General features: G+C 43.8%; 1 long non-coding RNA gene across 1 annotated transcript; it reads left to right on the forward strand.

Annotated features, from left to right (window-relative positions):
* Positions 1–15,132: 15,132 nt before the first annotated feature.
* Positions 15,133–15,950, forward strand: LOC311104000. Its single transcript, XR_014610129.1, has 3 exons — positions 15,133–15,275; positions 15,636–15,747; positions 15,836–15,950. It is a non-coding gene; the product is annotated as an uncharacterized lncRNA (long non-coding RNA).
* The last annotated feature ends 7,141 nt before the right edge of the window (positions 15,951–23,091 follow it).

Genomic DNA, 23,091 nt, shown 5'->3' on the forward strand with positions numbered 1-23,091 from the left:
ATAAAAATGACAGACCTCTACATGCTTTGTAAGTAGGAAAACCTGCAAAATCGGCAGTGTATCAAATACTTGTTCTCCCCACTGTATCTCACCATAGTGGCTGACAAAAGTTGTGAGCAATGTCTGTGCATACTGACTATGAGATGAGGAGAGGGTTGGACTAGCTAAAATGGAAATGCCACAAAAGAGAAGCATGAAGTTGTCGTACATGTTACTGTCAAGAAACAAAGCCAGAACGACCGGACCTGTGTATAGCAGAAACTGCATGAACTCCGTTGCCTTCCAGCAGTCAACTCCTCTGAGTGATCTGGGTTTTCCGGCAAATTCAACAGGTATATGAGGGTGCATTTCTATGAGACTGGATGATATACTGTCCACAACTTTGGCAGGAAAACGACATTTAAGGGGACCTCTAAGCCAAAAATGGAGCAGTCTTCTAAAAACACCTAAACAAACCAAATGCATGTAGTCAAGGGGAAATTGCGAAACCATACCCATATTTAAAGGATGAAATGGATTTGGACCATTGTGGTGTTCGTTTATTTGCTGTGCAAATGACTCATCTGTCCAATTTGGATGGTCAGTAGTCAGGGGGTAGGTCATCCGATTGTTTATATAGAGTCCTGGTTGAGAACATTTATCACAACCCGAATACCCATTGTGAGCCTTGGTGGTTTTTTTTTTTAAAGATCTTGCAGCGGTACAACATATTATACTGTCTTACTTAAAAAATAGCCTTTTCTGTTCCAAAGTAAGCTCTTGCTCTAATTCCTGAAGCTCTGTAACAAAATCTCTAAGGAACTCCTCTGCTGAACTGGGGTTTTTAGGGCCACAGTACAGTCCAATTACAACAGGTTCCTTCATGTTTGCACTAATTTAGAGTCCTAGGAAGGGCCATAGTTTAATGTTGGAGCTCTTAAACAATGCCAAGCCATCGATGTTGATTTGTAAGAGGGTACAGCCATCCGCAATGGACGCTATTGTTTTAACGATTGCCTTTTTTAGCAATGTAAGAATTCTGAAATAGTGATACTGACCTCCAGCCTTTTCAAGAATGGTGTATTGAGTTTTGGTCCTATGCACAGTCCTAGCATCTTTGGGCAGGTCAGGGTGGTAGAACCATAAGACTCAATAGAGCTGTCAAAGCAACCATTGAGATTCCAAAGGTGAGGGCTCAGTTGGATAGCCTATCAGCGAGGGTACTTGGTTGTTCTAAATCTGGTTAATCAGAATCCTGATCTGAATCATAGATTTCCTCATGCCAATCTCCATTATCCTCATCATAACCATCAGGATCTGTATCCATGTCCTCATTATCTATAGGATCAGAGTTGTCTGAAACTGATTTATCATATACAGCTAGGCCTATGTCACTTGCTACAACCATCCTACAGTCATCCCTAATGTGTCCAAGTTGCTTATCTTAGTCTAAACATGCCCTCCGCCGGAGAGTCGAGTTGGACACTGGTGCTGTCTTCCTATTCATTTCTTTTCTAAAAAGGAATTTTCAAAGACACGACACAGCAAGCTTTCAGCCTGTTGAAATGTTATGAAATAAATAACACATTTGAAAAACTAACCTCAAACAGTTGGAAGGAGAAGTAACAGCACAGAGACGAGGTGTTTGAGACTAGTAGAGAGAGAAAAACATGTGAATGACTAAATGGAGGTGAGAAGCATCTGCATAACAACTACTAGTTGTAATATCAATATTAGTAACTCACTCTGAAAGAGAGGAGAGTCGCAGGTCTTGGCACAGAGATGAGGGTTGATGACCGCTCTGAGATGTTCGAGACTATCAGAGAGAGAGAAAGAGACAGAGAAGACAACAAAATGTAACTGCACTGAATGACTGTAGGCTTCTGTAAAGAGAATCAACTGCTATGTACACTTGCTGAAATATTATTATAGTAACTCACTAAGGGGATGGAAGACACGGGTCTAGGCACAAAACAACACTAACACAGAGAAGACAACTCATGGAGAACTTCATGGCTGTAACGTTAGTGAACAATCAAATAATCAAATGGCTACTTAATGTGACCTAGGCTAGTGTAGTGTCTGCTCTGAACACAAGACAGAGAGAGAGAGACAGTAGACAGCATGTGCATGAATGGCTAAGTTAAGTTACACATGATGGTTTATGAAACTAGACACTTATCATGGTCTGTTACGTTACTTACTCTTTAGGTCAGAGGGGCTTAATCTGTAGCTAACGTTCTCCGTGGCCGACGTGAGTAAGACATTTAAGCGTGTAACCCTCGCAAGGCTGCCGGCCCAGACGGCATCCCTAGCCGCGTCTTCAGATCATGCGCAGACCAGTTGGCTGGAGTGTTTACGGACATATTCAATCTCTCCCCATCCCAGTCTGCTGTCCCCACATGCTTCAAGATGTCCACCATTGTTCCTGTACCCAAGAAAGCAAAGGTAACTGAGCGCCCTGTAGCACTCAATTCTGTCATCATGAAGTGCTTTGAGAGGCTATCCAATCTGGACAAGAGGAATACCTATGTAAGAATGCTGTTTATTGACTATAGCTCAGCCTTCAACACCAAAGTACCCTCCAATCTCATCATTAAGCTCGGGGCCCTGGGTCTGAACCCCCGCCCTGTGCAACTGGGTCCTGGACTTCCTGACTGGCCGCCGCCCATGTGTTGAAGGTAGGAAACAACACCTCCACAACGCTGATCCTCAACACAGGGGCCCCACAAGGGTGCGTGCTCAGCCCCCTCCTGTACTTCCTGTTCACCCATGACTGCGTGGCCACTCACGCCTCCAACTCAATCATCAAGTTTGCAGATGACCCAACAGTAGTACGCCTAATTACCAACAATGATGAGACAGCCTATAGAGAGGATGTGAGGGCCCTGGCAGGGTGGTGCCAGGAAATAACCTCTTCCTCAACATCAACAAAATGAAGGTGCTGATCGTGGACTTCAGGAGACAGCAGAGGGAGCACGCCCCTATCCACATCGACGGGACCGCAGTGGAGAAGGTGAAAAGCTTCAAGGTCCTCGGAGTACACATCTCTGACAATCTGAAATGGTCCACTCACACAGACAGTGTGGTGACTAAGGCACAACAGCGTCTCTTCAACCTCAGGAGGCTGAAAAAATTTGTCTTGGCCCCTAAGACCCTCACAAACTTTTACAGATGCACAATTGAAAGCATCCTGTCGGGCTGTATCACCCACCACCTGGTACGGCAACTGCACCGCCCGCAACTGCAGGGCTCTGCAGAGGGGGGTGCGGTCTGCCCAGCGCATCACCGGGGGCACACTGCCTGCCCTCCAGGACACCTACAGCACCCGATGTCACAGGAAGGCCAAAAGATAATCAAGTACATCAACCACCCGAGCCACGGCTTGTTCACCTCGCTCTCATCCAGAAGGCGGGGTCAGTACAGGTGCATCAAAGCTGGGACCGAGAGACTGAAAAACAGCTTCTATCTCAAGGCCATCAGACTGTTAAATAGCCATCACTAGCCGGCTACCACCCGGTTACTCAACCCTGTACCTTAGAGGCTGCTGCCCTATGTACATAGACATGGAATCACTTTAATAATGGATTTCATATGTAAATACTGGATTCTACCGACATTGCTCATCCTAATATTCATATTTCTTAATTCCATTATTTTACTTTTAGATGTGTGTATTGTTGTGAACTGTTAGATACTACTGCACTTTTGGAGCTAGGAACACAAGCATTAGGTGTTGTCGTGCCCTCTTCACGACTGTCTTGGTGTGTTTGGACCATGATAGTTCGTTGGTGATGTGGACACCAAGGAACTTGAAACTCTCTACCCGCTCCACTACAGCCCCGTCGATGTTAATGAGGGCCTGTTCGGCCCTCCTTTTCCTGTAGTCCACGATCAGCTCCTTTGTCTTACTGGCAGGTCTCTGACCTCCTCCCTATGGGCTGTCTCATCGTTGTCAGTGATCAGGCCTACCACTGTTGTGTCGTCAGCAAACTTAATGATGGTGTTGGAGTCGTGCTTGGCCACGCAGTCGTGGGTGAACAGGGAGTACAGGAGGGGACTAAGCACGCACCCCTGAGGGGCCCCAGTGTTGAGGATCAGCGTGGCAGATGTGTTGTTACCTACCCTTATCAACTCGGGGCAGCCCGTCAGGAAGTCCAGGATCCAGTTGCAGAGGGAGGTGTTTAGTGCCAGGGTCCTTAGCTTAGTGATGAGCTTTGTGGGCACTATGGTGTTGAACGCTGAGCTGTAGTCAATGAACAGCATTCTCACGTAGGTGTTCCTTTTGTCCAGGTGGGAAAGGGCAGTGTGGAGTGTGATTGAGATTGCATCATATGTGGATCTGTGGGGCGGTATGTGAATTGGAGTGGGTCTAGTTTTTCCGGGATGATGGTGTTGATGTTATCCATGAATAGCCTTTCAAAGCACTTCATGGCTACTGATGTAAGTGCTACGGGGCAGTAATCATTTAGGCAGGTTACCTTCGCTTTCTTGGGCACAGGGACTATGGTGGTCTGCTTGAAACATGTAGGTATTACAGACTCGGTCAGGGAGAGGTTAAAAATGTCAGTGAAAGCACTTGCCAGTTGGTCCGCTCATGCTTTGAGTACACGTCCTGGTAATCCGTCTGGACCGCGGCTTTGTGAATGTTGACCTTTTTAAAGGTCTTGCTCACATCGGCTACTGAGAGCGTTATCGCACAGTCGTCCGGAACAGCTGGTGCTCTCATGCATGCTTCAGTGTTGCTTGGCTCGACGTGAGCATATAAGGCATTTAGCTCATCTGGTAGCCTCGCGTCACTGGGCAGCTCGTGGCTGGGTTTCCCTTTGTAGTCCGTAATAGTTTGCAAGCCCTGCCACATCCGACGAGCGTCAGAGCCGGTGTAGTAGGATTCAATCGTAGTCCTGTATTGACGCTTTGCCTGTTTGATATTTCTTCTGAGGGCATAGCGGGATTTCTTATAAGCGTCCGGATTAGTCTCCTGCTCCTTGAAAGCGTCCGCTCTAGACTTTAGCTCGGTGCGGATGTTGCCTGTAATCCATGGCTTCTGGTTGGGATATGTACGTACGGTCATTGTGGGGACAACGTCGTCGATGCACTTATTGATGAAGCCGGTGACTGAGGTGGTATACTCCTCAATGCCATTGGATGAATTCCGGAACATATTCCAGTCTGTGCTAGCAAAACAGTCCTGTAGTGTAGCATCCGCATCATCTGACCACTTCCGTATTGAGCGAGTCACTGGTAATTCCTGCTTTAGTTTTTGCTTGTAAGCAGGAATCAGGAGGATAGAATTAGGGTCAGATTTGCCAAATGGAGGGCGAGGGAGAGCTTTGTATGCGTCTCTGTGTGTGGAGTAAAGGTGGTCTAGAGTTTTTTTTCCTCTGGTTGCACATGTAACATGCTGGTAGAAATTAGGTAAAATGGATTGAAGATTCCCTGCATTAAAGTCCCCGGCCACTAGGTGCACCGCTTCTGGATTAGCATTTTCTTGTTTGCTTACGGCCTTATACAGCTCGTTGAGTGCGGTCTTAGTGCCAGCATCGGTTTGTGGTGTTAAATAGACGGCTACGAATAATATAGATGAGAACTCTCTTGGTAGATAGTGTGGTGTACAGCTTATCATGAGGTATTCTACCTCAGGCGAGCAATACCTCAAGACTTCTTTAATATTAGACGTCGCGCACCAGCTGTTATTGACAAATAGACATACACCCCTGCCCCTTGTCTTACCAGACGTATCTGCTCTGTCCTGCCAAAGCACGGGCTCATTCAAGTAAAAATCTTTGTTCTGTAATCGCTGTTCTGATGTCCAGAAGCTCTTTTCGGTCATAAGAGATGGTAGTAGCAACATTATGTACAAAATAAGTTACAAACAATGCAAATAAACATGCAAAATAGTACTGTTGGTTAGGAGCCCGTAAAACGGCAGCCATCCCCTTCGGCGCCATTCTTTCCACTCAGAGGATGGAAGACATGGGTCTTGGCACAAAACAAGGCTAACACAGATGGAAGACAACTCGTGAAGGACTGCACAGCTGTAACGTTGGAAAACAAATAAAATGTCTAGTGTCTGCTCTGCACACGACAGAGAGAAAGACAGTGGAAAGACAGCATGTGCATGACTGGCTTAGTTAAATTACACTGGGTAAGTTACATTATGGACCTTGGCAAAGGTTCTCCTCTGTCTCAGGATTATTGTAGTTTAGCTCTGTAAACTGACAATTTTTTAATTTTTTATATTTTTGATTTCACCTTTATATAACCAGGTAAGCCAGTTGAGAACAAGTTCTCATTTACAACTGCGACCTGGCCAAGATAAAGCAAAGCAGTGCGATAAAAACAACAACACAGAGTTACATATGGGGTAAAAAAACATAAAGTCAAAAAATACAACAGAAAATATATATACAGTGTGTGCAAATGTAGCAAGTTATGGAGGTAAGGCAATAAATAGGCTATAGTGCAAAATAATTACAAATAGTATTAACACTGGAATGCTAGATGTGTAAGAGATTATGTGCAAATAGAGATACTGGGGTGCAAAAGAGCAAAATAAATAACAATATAGGGATGAGGTAGTTGGGTGGGCTAATTTCAGATGGGCTGTGTACAGGTGCAGTGATCGGTAAGGTGCTCTGACAACTGATGCTTAAAGTTAGTGAGGGAGATAAGAGTCTCCAGCTTCAGAGATTTTTGCAATTCGTTCCAGTCATTGGCAGCAGAGAACTGGAAGTAATGGCGGCCAAAGGAGGTGTTGGCTTTGGGAATGACCAGTGAGATATACCTGCTGGAGCGCAGACTACGGGTGGGTGCTGCTATGGTGACCAATGAGCTAAGATAAGGCGGGGATTTGCCTAGCAGTGATTTATAGATGGCCTGGAGCCAGTGGGTTTGACGACGAACATGTAGTGAGGACCAGCCAACAAGAGCGTACAGGTCACAGTGGTGGGTAGTGTATGGGGCTTTGGAGACAAAACGGATGGCACTGTGATAGACTACATCCAATTTGCTGAGTAGAGTGTTGGAGGCTATTTTGTAAAAACATCGCCGAAATTCAAGGATCAGTAGGATAGTCAGTTTTACGAGGGCATGTTTGGCAGCATGAGTGAAGGAGGCTTTGTTGCGAAATAGGAAGCCGATTCTAGATTTAACTTTGAATTGGAGATTCTTAATGTGAGTCTGGAAGGAGAGTTTACAGTCTAACCAGACACCTAGGTATTTGTAGTTGTCCACATACTCTAGGTCAGACCCGTCGAGAGTGGTGATTCTAGTCGGGTGGGCGGGTGCCAGCAGCGTTCGATTGAAGAGCATGCATTTAGTTTTACTAGTGTTTAAGAGCAGTTGGAGGCTACTGAAGGAGTGTTGTATGGCATTGAAGCTCGTTTGGAGGTTTGTTAACACAGTGTCCAATGAAGGGCCAGATGTATACAAAATGGTGTCGTCTGCGTAGAGGTGGATCTGAGAGTCACCAGCAGCAAGAGCGACATCATTGATATACACGGAGAAAAGAGTCGGCCCAAGAATTGAACCCTGTGGCACCCCCATAGAGACTGCCATAGGTCCAGACAACAGGCCCTCCGATTTGACACATTGAACTCTATCTGAGAAGTAGTTGGTGAACCAGGCGAGGCAGTCATTTGAGAAACCAATCAGGGAGAGTGGGGAGAGAGAGAAAGGGTGGGTGAATCTTTGAACCTGGTTGGCTAAAATCTGGACCATAAAGTTACACTTCTCAATGCTGTTTAACTTACAAATCAATCAGCTAATGAACATACTAATAGCATAGCTACATAGCTAGATAATGAACATACCTGGTTATATTATTGATACTAGCTAACTTATAGGCTACAATATTATTCAAACCTGGTCTTAGACAACTAGAAAACGATGTCTCTGTTTTAAGCTAACGTTAGCTAGCAAGTTAGTGAGGTTAATTGTTTCCTAGTCAAAACCAATTATCAATTTTCTAATACAAACACGTATAGTCGTTTATCTAGTGTAGTATCAGAGGAATTTATCACTTTGCTAATGGTTTCAAATTGTTTTAGAGGATGTTGACTCAGCTTAAAGGGAGCATCTGGGGAGTAGTTCTATAGGGGCACCATAAAGCCGAGGAAGTCTGTTAGGTGGCCTCCTGGGATTGGTTGGTAGGAAAAACCACCCATATTATATTACATAGGGCATAGGATATAAATACCATGTTTTGAACAAAGGAGGACAGAATAATCATATTTGAGATGGGGCGATTATTCTCCAGATATCTGCAGGTATCTGTAAATCGACGCTGTAACCCTTTGTTATGAATAAACCTTTATGATGAAAATACAGCGTCAGCGGTTCTCCTTGGTCTCACAGCATAATTAGCAACGTTTTCTCGACACAACACTAGCTACCTACCATTAGTTAGCTAACATTAGCTAGAATGAACCCAACACAGCTAGCTAACGTTAGCTAGCTAGCAGCCAACAAGTTCTTGAATGAAATTAACATGAATTAAACTAAAATTAGTTACATGGGAATTTAAGGGCTAGAGTTATTTTTATGTGCACTATGTCATCACACACAGCCTTTTATCTGCAAAAAAATCAGTATTATGGAAACATCTCTGGTGGGAAAATGTGCATATTGTTTTATGCAGATTTTTCAATAGTCACATGAAAATCTGTTGCAAATTGGATGGAAACCTAGCTCTAGTGACTGATTATTTTTGAAAAGCCCAATTTTGATTGAGTTTGGGCATATAAAGTTTATGTGAAAACTATTTCTAAGATGTGTACTTTCAGTGAACTCACTTGTTTAAATCACTTGCTCTGCTTGTGCTTTGGAGTCCACAATGTACGGGGAGGTTCTAAGGGTTATGCTAGATGCTGATGGACTGAGAGATTAGCCAATTAAAAACTGTGTTTTTTTCGTCCACTCCTACCATAGACTTTTATCAAGTCCCATTCTGAGGTGCTGTGAAACCAGACGGTTTGACAGAGCGAGATGGCTGGTGGACGATATTAACTAACACCTAACCTTGGTTCCCCAAGGCCCTATGTGCTGCGGTTGTGCTGATAACCAGAAGGAATTAATGACTATAAAGAAGAATCTGGCAATTGGTAAACACAGTAATGTTTGCTTGGAGATGCATGGAGCTCGTCTGATTATGTTTAAAAACAACATATATATCCATCAGAATATGTATTTCTATGGGCTCATCCCACAGGCCTATTCAATGAGAATATAGAATAAAAAAAAAAGATTCATACAATAATGTATCATAGCTTCACATCTTGCAAGCCTTCTCAAGCTACTTGTTGTAAAGAGAGACTAGTACTGTTAAGACAGTTATTTTCTGTACAGTCGGTGAATTGAACTGCAAGTCTGCATTAAACAGTGTGGTTTTGTTCAGATTTGAGTGTGTGTGAAATAAGTGCGTAAGTGAAGCTGTGTGGGTGGCACTGCCCACTGCTCTGTCACTGGTGAGCCAGTGCTAAGCAGCAGAACAGAGCAGCTGCATGTATGTGCGCATGTGTGTGTGCTTAAATATCCCTGCAGATGCAATACAGCCTTATGGAGAGGGCAAGGCCCACGCCTCCCACACACACACACACACACACGCATATGGATGCTCAAATGTACGTATACATACCAAGCATGTCGTGACAACCTCTAAGTTGTGTGCCCAAGGAAGTATGGCAATTTTGGCGCAGAGAATATTCTTGGCTCTCTGCCTCTCTCCAGCAGGCACCACAGTGTGGGTGCCAATGCAGGTGGGCATGAGGTGGGTAATGTGGAGGTGGCACCGCACTGTGTGTGTTTGGGTGGAGTGAGTCACACTACGCCCAGCCACCCCCTCAACCACACATACACACACATGCAGGCCCTCCTGCATACACATGAAGCCTTACACGACATGGTAACATGTAATATATTTTCTGTGTTTGATAATGACAGATCGGTGTCTTTGCCACATGCAGTATGTGTGCGTGGTGCATTGCTGTTGCCATAAGGATGACTAAGCCATAAGGATGACTGGGTCGTTCCACCAATTCGGTGCCTTTTGAGAAGTGTAACTAGGTAAAAAATCAAACTTTTGATTGTCATAAAGAGCACGTTCAACTTCATAAACATTTTCCCATCAAGAGGTTTAAAAATGAAGAAATTACTATAGTAAATACCTATTTAGTGCCAAATAAAGTAACAGGATTGCCCGTAACAGGGTTGATGATTGAATCTTCAATCAGCCATGAATCCCACTGTGACAGGGAATGGAAGCTTGTTGTGTGCAACAGGGAGTGACAATTGAGTGCAAGCTTCATGTTAACCCATAACTAGCGTACAGATAGTGTTGCACTCGCTTTTTCGGGGGTGCTAGGCCTAGGAACATGGTCCGTAACCTGAATGTGTGCATTTATGTGAGAAATCTGAGTTTGAGGACAGTGTTGGATGCCCAGGGAGACCGCAACCTTACCTTAGGTTCAGGGCCAGCTCTGTCTTGACTCCTTTTGGTTGGCCATTCCAAGCAGATTATTATTTGTTCAGATGGTGCCAAAAATAAATGTATACAAAAAGGAAACTAGGGATGCCCAAACTAAAGATTCAAAACCAAACGAAAGGCCTCTGGCCACCAAACCAACCAGCAGTCTGACAGCTCTCCAAGCTGGCAGTCTGACTGATCACCCTAATTGGCAGCACCTGATGTGCTTATCAACAAGGCTCAGCACCTGGGCAAGGTTGCTGCTGCCCCCTGGGGGAATGGAGTGTGGAAGTGGTAGTGCGCTGTACTGTGTTGTCTAAATTGCCTAACCTATTCCCTAACATGCACAAAAATATGTTTTATTGTTAAAATATTTCTACCCTGTTCTACCCGGTTTTCCACCACAAAACACCAGAAAATTGCAAAAAAGAGTAGAACCACGTCACCTGCTTCTACACTATGATTTGACTATTAGATGTTCAATGTTTCTTTTGAAAACATTTTAGAAAACAGAACAGTTTCACCATATTAAAATGAGAGTTCAGTTCACCTAACAGGGTTGACCTTAAAATGAGGCACAGATGAGTAAGACTTTTAAGCAGGTCAACATTCACAAGGCCGCAGGGCCAGATGGATTACCAGTACCCAACCTGACACACTGCATACAGAACAGAGCAGTGTTAGGGGTTAAGTGCCTTGCTCAAGGGTACAATGGCAGATTGTCTCATCAGCCTCAGGATTTGAACCAGCAATTCTCAGGTTATTGGCTCTCCTCTTAACCTCAAGGCTACCAACAGCGTTTATCGTTTTTTGTCGCTTTGGCTTTTTATTTTTGTTTCCAAATGCAGCCGTGGGTTACGTGGGCGTTTTTGTGCCATTTGTTCTTTTGTCGGCTCCACCATGATCCCTGCTTTTACATATTGTTACCAAAAAAGCCCGGGGGAAATATTAAAGTCAATGTAGGATATATGCATTATTAATATGCCCCCTATCTCAAAATGCACTTTAGTTGGGGCAGTAAAAATCATGAAATCTCTGGATTCAGGTGAAGCAATATCTCGCACACCACTACATTCCCATTCCTATAACGGCGTGCTTGGCAGTGTGTCCCCACCTTGAATATAATTTTATTGTGATGTAGGCAGGCTAATGTATTTCAGATCATTTTGGCGCAAGCTAACATTTTAGCCTACTCCATTTCCCCCATTGAGAAACAATGGGTGTCATTGATGAGCACTTTGGCTAACAACAGTATAACCAGCCACCTAAGTGAATTGGACAAAAAAGGCAAGTTTGTAGTATAGCCATGGCTCATTTTGCCACCCTTTGACTTGGCTGTGTGAATTTGGCAGCTAAAACCATGATAAGGTTAATTGATTAATGCTATGAAAGTTTCTGCCATGCCCCTTACAGTGCCTGTTTCGTTGGTGGCTGCTGTGATGACCGAGCCACTCTCACTCCCTCTTCCCAACATGCACTCTGAGTGTAGGGAGAACAAAATGCATTCTGATTGTGCAACATTTCAGAATGCAGTTACATGAATAATACCGCTTTGGAAGCATACTGTTAGTTGAAGAGAGGAAGGTCTCAGCTTTCTGGGGGTATCAAATGTATTGCTCAACTCTCAATATTGAGCAAAATGGCACCATTTTACAACCAACATTTCTGGCATGGCTTTGAGATGCAAAGTCCGCGTTGGCCATTTGCGGTGAGTGCATCTTTCCCGTGTTTGGTGGAAGGACATGACTCGCTGATTCCCCCCCTATCCCCAGTCAGTCCTATCAAACCCTATGGAAATATTTGCTCGGCTGTATTTCCAAAAACTCAATGAATTTGCTTTCAGGGCTACACCCATCTGTAAATCTGCCCTACAGTGAGGGGGCCAGGTTCAATGGGAGAGCGCGATATAACCTCCCAGGATATTCCAGATAGAGCCGTATAGGGGAAAGACGGGCTCTATTTCAGCCGGACATTTCGGATCAATGTCCTCGGCTCAGGAGGACACGATGGAGCTCAGACGTGGGTTCAAAAACTATTTGAATTCACTCAAATGCCAGACGGGTGGGATTTACAGTTTTGGAACTATTCTATTGGTCCATTAAACCAGGCAAACTGAATCAAGCACAGAAAAAGTATATTTGAAATGACTTCAAATAGCATTTGAACCCAGTCTGGTAGTGGAGTATAGGACTTGACAATCTAATGTTAGGATATTCTAATATTGCCATTATCCCTATATTGTAGTCCTTATCCATGAGATTTACACTTCAAACTTCTCATTCATAATGTGTGGCAAATGTGGCCCTATGTTCCCATCAATTTAGCCACCTAAGCCACTGTGGTGGTGTTTTGTTATCTCAGACAGACACTTCAGGCCCCTGATACCAGTCATGGTGGGCTAATCCTTCTTACAGGGCTGGGCTTTGGGGGTTTGAAAATGCCCCTTTCCTCATGTGAGTCATTTTTGCTCTTCTTCCATTCTTTCAAAGTTCCATTATTTCTCCTCTCTGCCCTTTCTTGTTCCTTTGCAGCAGTAAATTGTCAGTTTTTTACAAGTCGGCTTGAATATAATTATGATGGATGGCACCTGCAGGATGGTGTTTATGTAGGGAACCGCAGGATCATCTTGCCAAAACAAATGTGGCCTTTCTTTTAATGGGAGAACAATGAAAAAGAGCTCTTTGTACAAATGCCAGTAGACTAATCTGCTTGTGTACTTTCTGTTCACCCTCTTTTCTATCTCTATCTGTTATTCTTTTTGTGTGTGTGCGTGTGTGTGCCCCCGTGCACACTTCCACAAGTGCACGCGTCCTTGACAGACGTCGTCCGTCAGCCCGTATTGGAGCCTTGAGAAGGGATTTTGCCAGCGAGTGACGAGTCTATGACCATGATTCCTCTTGTTTTGAAATAAACTATTGATCTGATTTACCTCTCCAATGTTCCCGCTAATATAATTCCCCGCAGGGCAATCCATCACAAGTGGCTGCTACTAATGGCACTTGATGTCAAAGCCTTTCGACCATTCTGGGTCAATGAAGATGAAATGTCAGAGAGTTTAGTGAATTATATCTGACATGTACTGTGCCGTGACACAAAGCTCTATAGGCTAGCCACTACTGGCACAAGATGGCTGTCCTGTTGCCAGCAATTTAGTGATGTGATGTCACACTGCATGTACACTCAGTGGCCAGTTTATTAGGTACTCCACCCCGTTCACTAAAATGGTTTGCTCCTATTGACAGTGAATCACATGGCCGTGGCTTGCTATATAAAACAGGCATCAAGGCATTCAGTTACTGTTCGATTGAACATTAGAATGGGCAAAACGAGTGACCTAAGCGATTGAGCGTGGTATGATCGTCGGTGCCAGGTGCGCCGGTTCCAGTATCTCAAATGGCCGGCCTCCTGGGCTTTTCAAGCACGACAGTGTCTAGGGATTGGTGCGACAAACAAAAAACATCCAGTCAGCTGCAGTCCTGTGGGCAAAAACAGCTCGTTGATGAGAGGTCGAAGGAGAATGGCAAGAATCGTGCAAGTTAACAGGCGGGCCTCAAACAGGCAAATAACAGTCAGGATTTGTCGTAAGCAGCATAAGTCCATGGCCCCATCCTGCCTGGTGTCAACAGTACAGGCTGGTGGCAGTGGTGTAATGGTGTGGAATGTTTTCTGGCACACGTTAGGTCCCTTGATACCAGTTGAGCTACGTTTCCATGCCCCAAAGAATTCAGGCTGTTCTGGAGTTAAAGGGGGTCCGACCCTGTACTAGATGGCCACTGAGTGTTTTAATCAGAACCACAAACATGGCTCAGTGGAAGTCAGAAGGCAGATAATCATGGAGTGCAGCATAGATTGACGGTGTTTTCTTAGCTGGCAGGTTTCTCTTGGGTCACTTGTGGAGATCTTGGAAATAGTACAGAATCCATCTTTGGAGACCTTGAATATATTAGTATCACGTGTCCTTATTCAAATTTTGTCGTGGCTAACACAGTTTTACTTACTGTAAAACTTCAATTAATAGCCTGGGTGTTTATTTGCTTAAATCACTGAATATAACAGGCGCTTATTAGATACAGGCTTCTATTTGAGCCAGGCGTCTATTTCCTTAATGCACACAGCATTTGCTCATTTGTGTAGTTAATTTTTTAATTCCAGAATTCACTTCCATCATTTTTATCAATTTCTTCATTTCCTGCACTAATTTGTAATCATTTACACACAGTCACATTTATTGTCTTATTATGCCTCTATCAAAAAAAAACTAATTTTTCCTTGACAGTCATTATTATTTTCTGACTGTGCATTTTCAGGAGTTCTTACTTTCGGCACTAGAGGGCGATCTGACGATTTCTAGGGGTCTGTTTTTGACAGTTTTTGTGCTTCCCAGTTAGCTAGCAGTTTCTTACTGGCGATAAAAACGGATGATTGCATCATTCTTTCGAGTCATTACTAAATTATTTAATGTAACAAATCAGACATTTAACCTCGTAAACAATTCATGGTAATTCATGGTTACCTTGTAAACAATTAATTTTGAACCAGCATTCAGAGCTGCCAAATCTCACGCTTTCGCCGTGTGACACACGTGTTTGCCTGTTTTCACACGCACTCACGCCACACATCCAATTTCTCACGCAAAAAAAATTGCCCGAGACTCGTTTGTTCCTTTTTTCAAACTCCCCAACGGTAGATGGCGCTGATGAGCGCCACTGAACCATATGCGCTGCACCCCGAAGTTAGCGACAGAAGAAGAGATACCATTGCCGCGAAAGACAAAAGGAGAAGAAACGATCACTACCTCAAGAAGTCTGATAAGAAGCTGAGCTGAGACTAGGTATGTAACAATGAAATGTCGTCCAATTGAGTACTCACTCTCTTAAACTTTAAATCTTGAAATAAATTATTTGTTTGTGCGTGTGAACATGATTTAGTGTGGTGAATGTATTCCAAAGAATTTAACATAAATACAGGAAATGTGTGCAATAGAAGTGTACCTGCTGTTCTTCTAAGCCACCGTACCAACTTTCACTTCTTTCAACTTGCTGCTTCAGAGAGAGCAGTCATCAATATTTTTGTTACATGATGAGGTGTGATTGGATTTTGCTGTTTTTTTCCATTCTGTGTTTCTTGCTGATATCTGCAGGGATCCTCTACAACAGGTTTCAACTACTATTTTTGTAAATGTCTGTTATAGATGGTGAAATTCGAACGCAAGCTATGTTCCAAGTTTATGGTTCCAGCAGCTCTGCAGTGCCATGAGGAGCCTTGTGAAATTGCCTTTAAAGAAAAGGCAAACCATTTACCAGGTTAGTATTTGACTATTATTATGATCAAACACTGTGATATGTGATATTTAGCCTTGTACCTTATACCGATATGCTGTATCTGTGACAGGAAGAAAGTTGAACATTGGGTTCACAACCAGGGCTAAACTTAACAGATTACTCGACGAGGGTGACATCACACCACAGCAGGTGGATTCATTCCATGAAGCTGTGTTGTGTTTCCTGACAAGTGCTGGGGACTATGCACTTAAGAAGCTGCCACTGGAAGAGCCACTGATCAAGCACGCACAATTTGTAGATGTACGGCAGAGGGCTGAAAGTGACATCGAAGATGTCCTGTACTTTGTTGAAAGGTTAGTTTTTTTTCTCTAATTATTGTCTATCATCTTAGCTAAAATACCCTGTGTTTTATGATGAGGTGTGTTCACTCCTAAACTGCACATGAGATATTCTTATGTGGCTTCTCCTCAAAGATGTGTATGAACTGCTGCTGGTTGATGACTATATACCTAAAACGTAACAACTTGTAACTCTACTTTCATAAATAGGTTTCCCCATCTCCTCCCATACCATGGGCCAGAGGAGCATGACCTTCTGGGTGAGGAGTTTCTAAATTATCAGACCATGCCAATGATATCCCTGCAGGACCAAACTGAAATGGAAAGCTTCTGGGCTGAAATGGCAACCCGGAAGCATAAGGTACATTTTTTTTCCCTTTTTTGTCTTTCCTTTTGGCAGGTGTGGCTTGGCTACATCTGTTGCTTAAAATTGTTGCATGCATATGTGTCATGCATGTTGCAAATTATGCATGTTTTTATCTGAACTTTGTTAATGGATCAACCTACAGTATACTTACAGTATTAATCAATCAAAAATCAAGGTATGTTTTTCCATTGTGTTTTGGTGCATTTTCCATAGGTGACAGGAGCCAAAGAATTCGAGAGGCTTGCTGCCGTCGCCAAGCTTGTCCTGGTGTTGCCCCATGCAAACGCAGATGCTGAGAGGGTGTTTTCAGTTGTGGGACTGAACAAAACCAAGAGAAGAAACAGCCTAGCATTGGATGGCACCCTGTCCTCAATAATGACCATAAAGATGGCCAATCTGGAGCCCTGCTTCAAATGGGAGCCCCCCTCCGATATCATCAAGGCCTCCAAGAAGGCCACAGGCCAGTATAACCATGCCGACAGATCATAGACAAGAGGCTCATTTGAGATGAGCCCGGTCTGCGCAGAATCGATCACCGGCGATCACCACCCAATGCATGCTGGTTAGATTTGTGTCCGACTTGATCCCGACTTTCTCTGACGTCATGCACACGTGGGCAACGATAACCTCATGAGATCAAGGCGGCCGCAGTTCTGAGACACAGGCAGTGCAATTGCTTTTCACCGACTGCAGGACCCAGGCGGACCCAGGACAAAATCTCACTCCAAGGTTTTTTGAAAAGTTGGCAGGTATGAGCATTTATTTGAAACAGGCGTTTATTTGCTGAAATGTGTGCTGTTGCCCGGCTATTCAAAGGGACAGGTGGCTATATGAGACTCATGTTTAATATAATCTTTACGGTACTCAATTATTTCAATACAAAAAAAGCTTTCATAGATGCAGACACCTCATCATGATAATCACTTAATTTTCGTGGCTCAGATGAGATTCAAAAGACTTTAAAGCAAGCTCTAGACTCTAGATGAAAGAAAGATGCATCTTGGAAAACAACTTGCATCTCATTGTCTTGATAAATGAGCACACAGCATTTTTGTGTGTGTGAATATGTGCGAACTTTAGTGATGCACGAGTTGACTCATAACCCGCAGTCTCCGCGGTTATATCCGGGGGGGCGGGCTGGTTTAGGGTTATGAAATATTCTGTGGATGAAGGGTGTGTGAGTGGCGGTCGAGTTGAATAAAGAGAAAACAATACATACAAAAATCCATAAATGTATCATTCTTGTGCAATTTATATCTATAGGCTACATTGAGGTTTTACTTTCATTATTTTTAGGCTATGTCATTAATGCGTAAACCTAAGCTTTAGACCCTAACTTTACGCTCGCCAAATCGCCAAACGCTTTTGGGAACGGGCAGAAAAAGCTAACTTCGATCCACTGAGGCAAAAATGACAATGTCGGAGTTTAATTCAATAAGAGAAAAGCTGCGAAATGGAAAGTTGAAGTGGTTAAAGAGGACGATAGCAGTGCCTATGTTGTGTGATTTTTGTGAGGTGCTATACAAATTCGACAGTCACGACTTCAAACAGGCCTATGGCACGTCAAGGGAACTGTAGCCTACTGTTCAGATGGGTTAAATGGAAACTGAAATCTGGACACTGACTGTAGGTCTATAACCTCTCACATGGTCTTAATATTAACTCCTGCAGAATTTGGCATTTCTTGCAGTAAAATTATACACCAAATGTACATAAGTATTTGATACATCAGAAAAGCAGAACTTAATATTTGGTACAGAAACCTTTGTTTGCAATTACAGAGATCATACGTTTCCTGTAGGTCTTGACCAGGTTTGCACACACTGCAGCAGGGATTTTGGCCCACTCCTCCATACAGACCTTCTCCAGATCCTTCAGGTTTCGGGGCTGTCGCTGGGCAATGCGGACTTTCAGCTCCCTCCAAAGATTTTCTATTGGGTTCAGGTCTAGAGACTGGCTAGGCCACTCCAGGACCTTGAGATGCTTCTTACGGAGCCACTCCTTAGTTGCCCTGGCTGTGTGTTTCGGGTCGTTGTCATGCTGGAAGACCCAGCCACGACCCATCTTCAATGCTCTTACTGAGGGAAGGAGGTTGTTGGCCAAGATCTCGCGATACATGGCCCCATCCATCCTCCCCTCAATACGGTGCAGTCGTCCTGTCCCCTTTGCAGAAAAGCATCCTCAAAGAATGATGTTTCCACCGCCATGCTTCACGGTTGGGATGGTGTTCTTGGGGTTGTACTCATCCTTCTTCTTCCTCCAAACACGGCGAGTGGAGTTTAGAACAAAAAGCTATATTTTTGTCTCATCAGACCACATGACCTTCTCCCATTCCTCCTCTGGATCATCCAGATGGTCATTGGCAAACTTCAGACGGGCCTGGACATGCGCTGGCTTGAGCAGGGGGACCTTGCGTGCGCTGCAGGATTTTAATCCATGACGGCGTAGTGTGTTACTAATGGTTTTCTTTGAGACTGTGGTCCCAGCTCTCTTCAGGTCATTGACCAGGTCCTGCCGTGTAGTTCTGGGCTGATCCCTCACCTTCCTCATGATTATTGATGCCCCACAAGGTGAGATCTTGCATGGAGCCCCAGACCGAGGGTGATTGACCATCATCTTGAACTTCTTCCATTTTCTAATAATTGCACCAACAGTTGTTGCCTTCTCACCAAGCTGCTTGCCTATTGTCCTGTAGCCCATCCCAGCCTTGTGCAGGTCTACAATTTTATCCCTGATGTCCTTACACAGCTCTCTGGTCTTGGCCATTGTGGAGAGTTTGGAGTCTGTTTGATTGAGTGTGTGGACAGGTGTCTTTTATACAGGTAAGGAGTTCAAACAGGTGCAGTTAATACAGGTAATGAGTGGAGAACAGGAGGGCTTCTTAAAGAAAAACTAACAGGTCTGTGAGAGCCGGAATTCTTACTGGTTGGTAGGTGATCAAATACTTATGTCATGTAATAAAATGCAAATGAATTACTTAAAAATCATAAAATGTGATTTTCTGGATTTTTGTTTTAGATTCAGTCTCTCACATTTGAAGTGTACCTATGATAAAAATTACAGACCTCTACATGCTTTGTAAGTAGGAAAACCTACAAAATTGGCAGTGTATCAAATACTTGTTCTCCCCACTGTATACAGTGGGGGAAAAAAGTATTTAGTCAGCCACCAATTGTGCAAGTTCTCAAACTTAAAAAGATGAGAGAGGCCTGTAATTGTCATCATAGGTACATGTCAACTATGACAGACAAAATGAGATTTTCTTTTCCAGAAGATCACATTGTAGGATTTTTTATGAATTTATTTGCAAATTATGGTGGAAAATCAGTATTTGGTCAATAACAAAAGTTTCTCAATACTTTGTTATATACCCTTTGTTGGCAATGACACAGGTCAAACGTTTTCTGTAAGTCTTCACAAGGTTTTCACACACTGTTGCTGGTATTTTGGCCCATTCCTCCATGCAGATCTCCTCTAGAGCAGTGATGTTTTGGGGCTGTCGCTGGGCAACACGGACTTTCAACTCCCTCCAAAGATTTTCTATGGGGTTGAGATCTGGAGACTGGCTAGGCCACTCCAGGACCTTGAAATGCTTCTTACGAAGCCACTCCTTCGTTGCCCGGGCAGTGTGTTTGGGATCATTGTCATGCTGAAAGACCCAGCCACGTTTCATCTTCAATGCCCTTGCTGATGGAAGGAGGTTTTCACTCAAAATCTCACGATACATGGCCCCATTCATTCTTTCCTTTACACGGATCAGTCGTCCTGGTCCCTTTGCAGAAAAACAGCCCCAAAGCATGATGTTTCCACCCCCATGCTTCACAGTAGGTATGGTGTTCTTTGGATGCAACTCAGCATTCTTTGTCCTCCAAACACGACGAGTTGAGTTTTTACCAAAAAGTTATATTTTGGTTTCATCTGACCATATGACATTCTCCCAATCCTCTTCTGGATCATCCAAATGCACTCTAGCAAACTTCAGACGGGCCTGGACATGTACTGGCTTAAGCAGGGGGACACGTCTGGCACTGCAGGATTTGAGTCCCTGGCGGCGTAGTGTGTTACTGATGGTAGGCTTTGTTACTTTGGTCCCAGCTCTCTGCAGGTAATTCGCTAGGTCCCCCCGTGTGGTTCTGGGATTTTTGCTCACCGTTCTTGTGATCATTTTGACCCCACGGGGTGAGATCTTGCGTGGAGCCCCAGATCGAGGGAGATTATCAGTGGTCTTGTATGTCTTCCATTTCCTAATAATTGCTCCCACAGTTGATTTCTTCAAACCAAGCTGCTTACCTATTGCAGATTCAGTCTTCCCAGCCTGGTGCAGGTTTACAATTTTGTTTCTGGTGTCCTTTGACAGCTCTTTGGTCTTGGCCATAGTGGAGTTTGGAGTGTGACTGTTTGAGGTTGTGGACAGGTGTCTTTTATACTGATAACAAGTTCAAACAGGTGCCATTAATACAGGTAACGAGTGGAGGACAGAGGAGCCTCTTAAAGAAGAAGTTACAGGTCTGAGAGAGCCAGAAATCTTGCTTGTTTGTAGGTGACCAAATACTTATTTTCCACCATAATTTGCAAATAAATTCATTAAAAATCCTACAATGTGATTTTCTGGAATTTTTTTCTCCATTTGTCTGTCATAGTTGACGTGTACCTATGATGACAATTACAGGCCTCTCTCATCTTTTTAAGTGGGAGAACTTGCACAATTGGTGGCTGACTAAATACTTTTTTTCCCCACTGTATGTATTTATTTCAGCATCTTGATAGAATGTGAATGCGCAGTTAGATACCATCAGTATGAGGTGCTATCTTTATCAGCATCATAAAATTGATAGTATTTCAACCACATAAAATATACATCCAGGCCAAACTGAAATCTTATCAGAAACATGCCGGGTCGTTTCACAGCTTTCTATTTCCTTACAACTGGTCAAACTGATGCCATTTGGACATTTTGCTCAAATGTTTCAAATGTTTTGTTGTTGAGTTATTGCATTTTCTCACAAATCCCTAAACGTCTTTGCTCTGCGAAAGAAGCAGCGATGACTGAGTGAACTTTACCGACGTCAACTAAATTGAAGCATTCATTCTATCATTTATGACACTCTGGCAAGCAAGGGTTTATTTAATCTTCTATGGCAACACATAATGACAGAAAATAAGCTGCATGTATCTAATTATAGACAAGTTGACTAACAAATAGCCTACCAAAATTTCGTAAATTATAATCAGAAACCTATCTAAATTAGGCACACCAAAAAACCTGCACCCGCTGTATAAAAATTGTTCCGCCATCTCTGACTAGCCTACATCACATGTTATATATTTGCGGGTTAGGGTCGAGTGCAGGCCTCAGATTTTCACTTAGTCAGGCGGTTGCGGGCGGGTGGTGGTGGTGATCAAACAGCTCTCCCGCGCACCACTAGTGCATGTTTGTATGTGCGCAAGTGTGTGTGTGTGTGCACGCTTGTATGTGTATGGGCCTTGAGCGGAGTGACTGGCATAACCCAGTAAACACATTAACACATCCGTAGGAGGCAACACCAAGCCTCTACAACACTCCTTATTCAGGGCTAAACAAGATTTAAATGGCTCTTCATCCTCCCTCACTGAGTGGGAAAACAGGGGAGGTGGGGGGTGAGCAGGTTCGAAAAGCAAGAAGGTATTGAGAGAACAACAGGATGTCACCTGTGAGTCATTACCCATGCTGCCTAGTCGCTGCCCTCGTGAGGTCAGTTAACCTCCCACATAGTCGCAGAGACAGTTTTGTGTCCTGTGACTAAACGTTGTCACCCACAATTGAAGATGCTAAACAGTTACAAAGGGGGAGGGTGATAAGGTGTGTGTGAGTGGGGTGCTTTGAGAATAATATTAGGGGTGGGGGTGAGGGAGAGGTCGCTAAAGAGAAGGAGAGAGGGGTGCTGTAGTGGGTGAAAAATAAACAGTTTGAATTTGAGAGTGCTGGCAGAAATGGCATGTTTGAGGGGATCAGTTTGAGTTAGGCGAGGTGCAGAATCGCTAATTTTGATCACATAATGAGTAGTTATTTGTAGATCTCAAACATGTATAATATAGGCTACATTTGCATTTGCCATACGCTCTTATCCAGAGCGACTTACAGGAGCAATTGGGGTTAAGTGCCTTGCTCAAGGGCACATCGACAGATTTTTCACCTAGTTGGCTCGGGGATTAGAACCAGCAACCTTTCGGTTACTGACACAACGCTCTTAACCACTAAGCTACCTGCCGCCATCTGTCCATGTGGAAACAAATGGTCAGAAGTGGGGTCGTCTTGACCTGATTCGCTACTGGTCGCTATGTTCCTTCCGTAACTCCACTACAGAGTCCAGGAGTTAGCTACATTGCATCAAAGGTTCAATGAATGGAAAAACGTGGCTCACACAAACAGTTTCCGTTCAGGTACATTGAGGAACCCAATATAATTCTCCCATATTGATCCAGCTGTGTTTCTCTTTCTGTTTTAATAGAGTTTTGACAGCGGGATCCGGACCGCTAGCCTCTTGTCCAATAATGCCTTTGAGCACCTGTGGGCCGTGAGACTGTAAAGTGCCCAATAAAAGTGGAATTGTTTGCGGAGAGCCTGGCAGGCACAGCCAAATACCAAATATACTGCAGAGCAAGCTGGGCGGAGGCAGATAT

The sequence above is a fragment of the Coregonus lavaretus genome (assembly GCF_964263955.1).
Source record: "Coregonus lavaretus genome assembly, chromosome: 2".
Taxonomy (NCBI): Eukaryota; Metazoa; Chordata; class Actinopteri; order Salmoniformes; family Salmonidae; genus Coregonus; species Coregonus lavaretus.